We start from the raw sequence: 9,751 nt of genomic DNA on the forward strand, positions 1-9,751 counted from the left end.
GACAGACGAGGATGGCTTGGAAGTGGAAGAAAACACAGATTTTGATCCAGACTTTGGAGACTGACCAGTCAGCATATGGAGAGGAAGAGACACATGAAGAACAGGCACCTGAGGAGACATTCCAGTCCAAGAGTGGGGATTTGCTCTGGTCTTCATCCCCCCAAGACAGAGAAGGTAAAGCAAGGGATGACATCAAGTCCAGCTTCCAAATCTTTTTTAACCAGAGTCCATTGAGTGAATTACACTGGAGATGACAAACCTGGAGGGGAGGTGTGTGTTTGGGGACACCTGGAGAGAATTAGACCCGGTAGACCTCCAAGCCTACATGGGTCTGTTGAGTATATCAGTCAAACAAGTGTCAAATGCCATTCATGTACATGAATTCACATACGCACCAGCAAAGAAGCACACACCGTCATGTTTGGTCTCGGGTTTTCCATTTCTTTTTTACATTACATGTTCACTTTGGAAGACATTTTCAATGCCTATTTGTATTTTCACTGCACTTATTCATGTTAACCACTAATCTGAGACATTGTTTACAGCTAAAAAGAGTGTTAAGTAAAAAAATTGGCGGTGGTAACTGTTATGGTTTTTGTGTTAATTTACAACCCGGTCTCACGACAAGTCGTGATTCAGCAGCACGAAATATACATTAATCTTCTGGTTTGTGATATTGTGATGAAAAGTGCCTCATTTTCGTCACGGCAGCACAAATTCATTCCGTGATGGCTGCACAAAATTAAAAGTGAAGTGGGGGGTTGGGGTGGTTATGGTTAGGGTGGGGGAAGGAGTAGGGTTAGTAATAGTGAGTTAAAAAAAAAAAAACCCTGTCATGAAATTTTGACTCATTTCGTGATGGGAGCACGGAAAAAAAATGTGAGACTGGGCTGTTATTTAAGAGCAGTTAACACAGACCTGTCAAATGTGACCGGGAACACTAAAGTAAGGGGAGGGGGTGAACACAGCAGGAGAGTCTGAGCTCATCCAAGGACAAAGGTTATGTGACCAAAAAAGATGATGGACTTTGTATACGTGTGACCACAGGTGACAATTTGACCAGTTTTCATTGTATATGTAAGCACTGGGTCAAAAATTTGACTTTAAACCAATTTTGTCCTTGGTTGACAATTGTTCCACTTCTCATTCCATCATCAGTCATTCCATTTTAAATCTTTTCCTAGCAGAGTGTTGAAAATTGTCATTTATGTTTCTTCATTACAGCCAAAATAAATAAATAAATAAAAAAGTCCAGGCAAAATGAAGTAGAAAAAAAAAGTCCTACATAGGACCTGGTGCAGATCCCAGGATTCCACTGCGCAAAGTGGGTGAGTCTGCAAACATGTAAGTTCCCCAGCTAAAGTCAGTACCCCGTTACAGACGGGTGGACTGGGACAATGAAATACATACAGGTAGCGTGACCAGGAATCAAACCTATAGTGCAGCAGATAACTCAAGCAATCGTGCAAATCAATCAATCAATCAATCAATCAACTTTTTTCTTATATAGCGCCAAATCACAACAAACAGTTGCCCCAAGGCGCTCCATATTGCAAGGCAAGGCCATACAATAACCATGAAAAACCCCAACGGTCAAAACGACCCCCTATGAGCAAGCACTTGGCCACAGTGGGAAGGAAAAACTCCCTTTTAACAGGAAGAAACCTCCAGCAGAACCAGGCTCAGGGAGGGGCAGTCTTCTGCTGAGACTGGTTGGGGCTGAGGGAGAGAACCAGGAAAAAGACATGCCGAGAAGGGGGGCAGAGATCGATCACTAATGATGCATACGGAGCAAAAAAAAGAAAGAAACAGTGCATCATGGGAACCCCCCACAGTCTACGTCTAAAGCAACATAACCAAGGGATGGTCCAGGGTCACCCGATCCAGCCCTAACTATAAGCCTTAGCAAAAAGGAAAGTTTTAAGCCTAATCTTAAAAGTAGAGAGGGTATCTGTCTCCCTGATCTGAATTGGGAGCTGGTTCCACAGGAGAGGAGCCTGAAAGCTGAAGGCTCTGCCTCCCATTCTACTCTTACAAACCCTAGGAACCACAAGTAAGCCCGCAGTCTGAGAGCGAAGCGCTCTAATGGGGTAATATGGTACTACGAGGTCCCTAAGATAAGATGGGACCTGATTATTCAAAACCTTATAAGTAAGAAGAAGAATTTTAAATTCTATTCTAGAATTAACAGGAAGCCAATGAAGAGAGGCCAACACGGGTGAGATATGCTCTCTCCTGCTAGTCCCCGTCAGTACTCTAGCTGCAGCATTCTGAACCAACTGAAGGCTTTTTAGGGAACTTTTAGGACAACCTGATAATAATGAATTACAATAGTCCAGCCTAGAGGAAATAAATGCATGAATTAGTTTTTCAGCATCACTCTGAGACAAGACCTTTCTGATTTTAGAGATATTGCGTAAATGCAAAAAGGCAGTCCTACATATTTGTTTAATATGCGCTTTGAATGACATATCCTGATCAAAAATAACTCCAAGATTTCTCACAGTATTACTAGAGATCAGGGAAATGCCATCCAGAGTAACGATCTGGTTAGACACCATGCTTCTAAGATTTGTGGGGCCAAGTACAATAACTTCAGTTTTATCTGAGTTTAAAAGCAGGAAATTAGAGGTCATCCATGTCTTTATGTCTGTAAGACAATCCTGCAGTTTAGCTAATTGGTGTGTATCCTCTGGCTTCATGGATAGATAAAGCTGGGTATCATCTGCGTAACAATGAAAATTTAAGCAATACCGTCTAATAATACTGCCCAAGGGAAGCATGTATAAAGTGAATAAAATTGGTCCTAGCACAGAACCTTGTGGAACTCCATAATTAACTTTAGTCTGTGAAGAAGATTCCCCATTTACATGAACAAACTGTAATCTATTAGACAAATATGATTCAAACCACCGCAGCGCAGTGCCTTTAATACCTATGACATGCTCTAATCTCTGTAATAAAATTTTATGGTCAACAGTATCAAAAGCAGCACTGAGGTCCAACAGAACAAGCACAGAGATAAGTCCACTGTCCGAAGCCATAAGAAGATCATTTGTAACCTTCACTAATGCTGTTTCTGTACTATGATGAATTCTAAAACCTGACTGAAACTCTTCAAATAGACCATTCCTCTGCAGGTGATCAGTTAGCTGTTTTACAACTACCCTCTCAAGAATCTTTGAGAGAAAAGGAAGGTTGGAGATTGGCCTATAATTAGCTAAGATAGCTGGGTCAAGTGATGGCTTTTTAAGTAATGGTTTAATTACTGCCACCTTAAAGGCCTGTGGTACATAACCAACTAACAAAGATAGATTGATCATATTTAAGATTGAAGCATTAAATAATGGTAGGACTTCCTTGAGCAGCCTGGCAGGAATGGGGTCTAATAAGCATGTTGATGGTTTGGATGAAGTAACTAATGAAAATAACTCAGACAGAACAATCAGAGAGAAAGAGTCTAACCAAATACCGGCATCACTGAAAGCAGCCAAAGATAACGATACATCTTTGGGATGGTTATGAGTAATTTTTTCTCTAATAGTCAAAATTTTGTTAGCAAAGAAAGTCATGAAGTCATCACTAGTTAAAGTTAATGGAATACTCAGCTCAATAGAGCTCTGACTCTTTGTCAGCCTGGCTACAGTGCTGAAAAGAAACCTGGGGTTGTTCTTATTTTCTTCAATTAGTGATGAGTAGAAAGATGTCCTAGCTTCACGGAGGGCTTTCTTATAGAGCAACAAACTCTTTTTCCAGGCTAAGTGAAGATCTTCTAAATTAGTGAGACGCCATTTCCTCTCCAACTTACGGGTTATCTGCTTTAAGCTACGAGTTTGTGAGTTATACCACGGAGTCAGACACTTCTGATTTAAAGCTCTCTTTTTCAGAGGAGCTACAGCATCCAAAGTTGTCTTCAATGAGGATGTAAAACTATTGACGAGATACTCTAGCTCCCTTACAGAGTTTAGGTAGCTACTCTGCTCTGTGTTGGTATATGACATTAGAGAACATAAAGAAGGAATCATATCCTTAAACCTAGTTACAGCGCTTTCTGAAAGACTTCTAGTGTAATGAAACTTATTCCCCACTGCAGGGTAGTCCATCAGGGTAAATGTAAATGTTATTAAAAATGATCAGACAGAAGGGAGTTTTCAGGGAATACTGTTAAGTCTTCAATTTCCATACCATAAGTCAGAACAAGATCTAAAATATGATTAAAGTGGTGGGTGGACTCATTTACTTTTTGAGCAAAGCCAATAGAGTCTAATAATAGATTAAATGCAGTGTTGAGGCTGTCATTCTCAGCATCTGTGTGGATGTTAAAATCGCCCACTATAATTATCTTATCTGAGCTAAGCACTAAGTCAGACAAAAGGTCTGAAAATTCACAGAGAAACTCACAGTAACGACCAGGAGGACGATAGATAATAACAAATAAAACTGGTTTTTGGGACTTCCAATTTGGATGGACAAGACTAAGAGACAAGCTTTCAAATGAATTAAAGCTCTGTCTAGGTTTTTGATTAATTAATAAGCTGGAATGGAAGATTGCTGCTAATCCTCCGCCTCGGCCCGTGCTACGAGCATTCTGACAGTTAGTGTGACTCGGGGGTGTTGACTCATTTAAACTAACATATTCATCCTGCTGTAACCAAGTTTCTGTTAGGCAGAATAAATCAATACGTTGATCAATTATTATATCATTTACCAACAGGGACTTAGAAGAAAGAGACCTAATGTTTAATAGACCACATTTAACTGTTTTAGTCTGTGGTGCAATTGAAGGTGCTATATTATTTTTTCTTTTTGAATTTTTATGCTTAAATAGATTTTTGCTAGTTATTGGTGGTCTGGGAGCAGGCACCGTCTCTACGGGGATGGGGTAATGAGGGGATGGCAGGGGGAGAGAAGCTGCAGAGAGGTGTATAAGACCACAGCTCTGCCTCCTGGTCCCAACGCTAGACAGTCACAGTTTGGAGGATCCAAAAAAATTGGCCAGATTTCTAGAAATGAGAGCTGCTCCCTCTAAAGTGGGATGGATGCCGTCTCTCCTAACAAGACCAGGTTTTCCCCAGAAGCTTTGCCAATTATCAATGAAGCCCACCTCATTTTTTGGACACCACTCAGACAGCCAGCAATTCAAGGAGAACATGCGGCTAAACATGTCACTCCCGGTCTGATTGGGGAGGGGCCCAGAGAAAACAACAGAGTCCGACATTGTTTTTGCAAAGTTACACACCGATTTAATGTTAATTTTAGTGACCTCCGATTGGCGTAACCGAGTGTCATTACTGCCGACGTGAATTACAATCTTACCAAATTTACGCTTAGCCTTAGCCAGCAATTTCAAATGTCCTTCGATGTCGCCTGCTCTGGCCCCCGGAAGACAATTGACTATGGTTGCTGGTGTCGCTAACTTCACATTTCTCAAAACAGAGTCGCCAATAACCAGAGTTTGATCCTCGGCGGGTGTGTCGTCGAGTGGGGAAAAACGGTTAGAGATGTGAACGGGTTGACGGTGTACACGGGGCTTCTGTTTAGGGCTACGCTTCCTCCTCACAGTCACCCAGTCAGCCTGCTTTCCCGACTGCACGGGATCTGCCAGGGGGGAACTAACGGCGGCTAAGCTACCTTGGTCCGCACCGACTACAGGGGCCTGGCTAGCTGTAGAATTTTCCATGGTGCGGAGCCGAGCCTCCACTTCGCCCAGCCTGGCCTCCAAAGCTACGAATAAGCTGCACTTATTACAAGTACCGTTACTGCTAAAGGAGGCCGAGGAATAACTAAACATTTCACACCCAGAGCAGAAAAGTGCGGGAGAGACAGGAGAAGCCGCCATGCTAATCGGCTAAGAGCTAGTAGCTACGCTAAGCTAGCGGATTCCCAAAAACACACAAAGTGAATAATGTGCAAATAATCCAGAGGTGATTCAGCAGAAGGAGTGCCCCAATCAAGGCACCAAACAGGCCATGAAGCAGCACAGGCAACGCACGACAACGGTGCTAAAATAAAATTAAAAAAATAAAAAATAAAATAAAAACGAAAGCGTTAGCAAGCTAGTTAGCCTGCCAACGCTAATGAAAGTTAGCTGATAAAAGTGCTCCGTCGCGATGTTTCCACCGTTAGAGGTCTTCCTTCGGCGTTGGATCACAGTAAAAAGTTAAAAAAAATTAAAAAGTAAAAAAGTAAAAAAAGTAAAAAAGTCTTGAAAAAGACTGTTAGTTCAAGTCCAAAGCAGCAGGTAGCAGTCTCTGTGTAAACAGTCCCAACAGAGAGCCCTCCAAATCCAACCTACTACTGGAATGGTGATACAAGCACCAAAGTTGGCACAAATACTCCTTAGACCAGTGATTCTCAACCGGGGTGCCGCAGCACCCTAGGGTGCCGTGATCGATCGTCAGGGGTGCCGTGGGTATTTTTCATATTCGCTATTACCGTGAATTATTTATTTTATCCACAAAGCATAAAACGACTCAGAATCTGACGTCAAACGTGCTGCAGCCTCGCTCTCGTCTTAAGGCGGGACAATAACAAGGAGGCTGACGGCCGATTAAAACAGTGCCGTCTCTTTCAAAAGCCGTCTAAAATGCGGAGCTGTCGGTGTGTGTGTCTGTGCCTGTGTGCGCGCGCGCAGAGTTAACAGGCTGCAGACTGCAAGGGAGGGGGTGGGTGAGGGAGGGAGGAAGGGGGTGGGTGAGGGAGATTCCTGAATGCAGGCGCGACACGTTCAGTGCCAAATCACAACAGAGTTGCCTCAAAGCACTTCACACAGGTAAGGTCTAACCTTACCAACCCCCAGAGCAACAGTGGTAAGGAAAAACTCCCTCTGAGGAAGAAACCTCAAGCAGACCAGACTCAAAGGGGTCTGCTTGGGCCATGCTACAAACATAATTCACAGAACAATTCACGGACGAATATACAAGAAATGCTATTGGCGCACAGGACAGGAAGATCGCCAACACGAATACAACTCCCATCTCTGGATGGAGCTGCACCTTAAACAGAGAGAAAAAACAGAATCAGGCATCAGAAAGACAAAAAAATACTGTATAATTTGCCAGCATTAAACAAGAAAAACAGAGAAATACTAAGGTGATCGCTGGCCACTAGCCCTAAACTTCACTAAAAGACCCAGAATTTAGGTAAAGTTGAGGCCGCAGCCTGCTCCAATTACTAATAAATGAATTAAAAGAGTAAAAAGCGTAAAACAAAACTGTACCAGTAGGCTAGCCATATGAAAGGGAAAATAAGTGCGTCTTAAGTCTGGATTTGAAAATCTCCACAGAATCTGACTGTTTTATTGACGCAGGGAGATCATTCCACAGAACAGGGGCACGATAAGAGAAAGCTCTGTGACCCGCAGACTTCTTATTCACCTTAGGGACATAAAGTAGTCCTGCACCCTGAGAACGTAAAGCCTGGGCCAGTACGTAAGGTTTAATTAGGTCAGCTAGGTAGGGAGGTGCCAGTCCATGAATAATTTTATAGGTTAGTAGCAGAACCTTAAAATCTGATCTCACTGGGACAGGAAGCCAGTGAAGGGATGCCAAAATGGGTGTAATGTGGTCGAATTTTCTGCTTCATGTCAAAAGTCTGGCTGCAGCATTTTGAACCAATTGGAGACCCCTAATGCTAGACTGTGGTAAACCAGAAAATAGAACATTGCAGTAGTCCAATCTAGAAGAGATAAATGCATGGATCAGGGTCTCCGCATCAGCCATAGACAGGATGGGACGAATCTTCACTATATTTTGCAGGTGGAAGAAAGCAGTCCTAGTAATATTTCTAATGTGGAGGCCAAAGGACAATGAAGGATCAAAAATCACACCAAGGTTCCTCACTTTGTCAGTGTGATGTATGACACACGAGCCGAGGCTGAGTGTTAACTGGTCAAATTGATGCCAATGTCTCACTGGGCCAAGAACCATCATTTCAGTCTTATCAGCGTTTAAAAGTAGGACGTTTCTAGACATCCAACTTCTCACTGTTGCAAGGCAATCTTCTAAGGATTTTATGTGAACGAGATTACCAGCAGTTATCGGCATGTATAACTGAGTATCATCTGCATAGCAGTGAAAGGTAATCCCAAAACACCGCAATATGTGCCCAAGGGGTGCTATATAAAGGGAGAAAAGCAGGGGGCCTAAGACAGACCCCTGTGGAACCCCAAATTTCATGTCACTAAGGTTAGAGGTAATGTTACTGTACAAAACAGTGAGAACGACTGGTCAAGTATGACGTCGGCCATGCAAGGGCACTCCCAGTAATCCCAAAATGATTTTCCAGCCTATCAAGTACAATATGATGATCCACTGTATCAAATGCAGCACTGAGATCTAACAGCAACAGAACCGTAGTGGTGTCCAAATCCATTGTAAGCAGAAGATCATTCACCACTTTAGTGAGAGCCGTCTCTGTGGAATGATATTTTCTAAAAGCAGACTGCAGTGGCTCAAAGAGATTATTCTCAGTAAGATAGTCTACGGGCTGCCGTGACACCACTTTTTCCAGAATTTTAGAGAAAAATGATAGATTTGATATCGGCCGATAGTTTGTCAATACACTAGGGTCAAGATTAGGTTTCTTGACCCTAGTGAAAGTAAAGGTCAAACAAGGTCAATGTCCATTGGATTCTATGACATGTGACATATGTTAGCCCTTAACATGATAACTAAGCATGATACATGGTCAAAACTATTCCTTTTTAAAACCCTGTTAACTCAATAATTTGCATCCTTTTTAACCAGAATTGGAGCAACTTTAACTTTTGACCCCTGTACAAACTGAACTTTGTCACCATTTTTGCTGTTTTTACCCCATAACTCCTGATCATTCAGTCAGATATTTCAAACTGCAGTGTGTAGTCATGCAGCAAATAACTGAAACAATCCTTCAAATGGTGATACAAGCATCAAATTCTGCACAAATACAGCTGGAGCAAAATTAATGGAGCAACTTTAACTTTTGACCCCTGTACAAACTGAAACTGACCTTTGTCACCATTCTTCCTTCTTTTACCTCATAACTCCATAACATTCAGTCACAGATTGCCCAAACTGTACCTTTTTGGAATCTTTATGATCAGACAAATAATTTTCACAATTTTGCTCTAAATATTCTCTTAGCTGCTGCACTACTAGGTCTACATATTGGTAGCCCATCTCCTTATCCTGCTGACCTATCTGTGGTTGTATGCTGGCAATGACTGCAGTGAGAGGCAAATATTTACCATTAGGGATCATTTGAATATCAGCACTAATGAAAAGTGAGGAATGGGTTGGAATCTGACAAGCGTTTGGAAATAGCTGTTGACTAAAGTGAGTTTTCCCTGAGGTAAACTTAAGCTGTGATTCAGCCCTGTGTAATGTTGAAGCCCAGCACAATGAAACCAGACAGCGGGTAAGACAGACAGAGAGAGATGATTAGACTATATAAGGAATTCCCTCTGTGGTCTTGCTCTTAAACACAGCAGTCATTGAAGCACTATTGGTTGGCATGTAAACTTACAGCTTTTTGGACGCAAATGTGGATTCCAAAAACAAAACACAGGCTATCCCCCCACCAACATTCATTTTTGTAATACTCAGAGCATAGTTGTATTCTCACAGTAATTATTTTAAATGTGTTTTTTCTGGGTTTATGTTTTTCCACTAGATAAAGAAATGACAGATGATGAATTAATTGTACTTAAGTTTCCAAAATGCAAACGCTGAATAAACAGGGACTTTTTTAGTTCCTCTATTTTTCCAAA

Source organism: Thalassophryne amazonica, chromosome 12, assembly GCF_902500255.1.
Source record: "Thalassophryne amazonica chromosome 12, fThaAma1.1, whole genome shotgun sequence".
Taxonomy (NCBI): Eukaryota; Metazoa; Chordata; class Actinopteri; order Batrachoidiformes; family Batrachoididae; genus Thalassophryne; species Thalassophryne amazonica.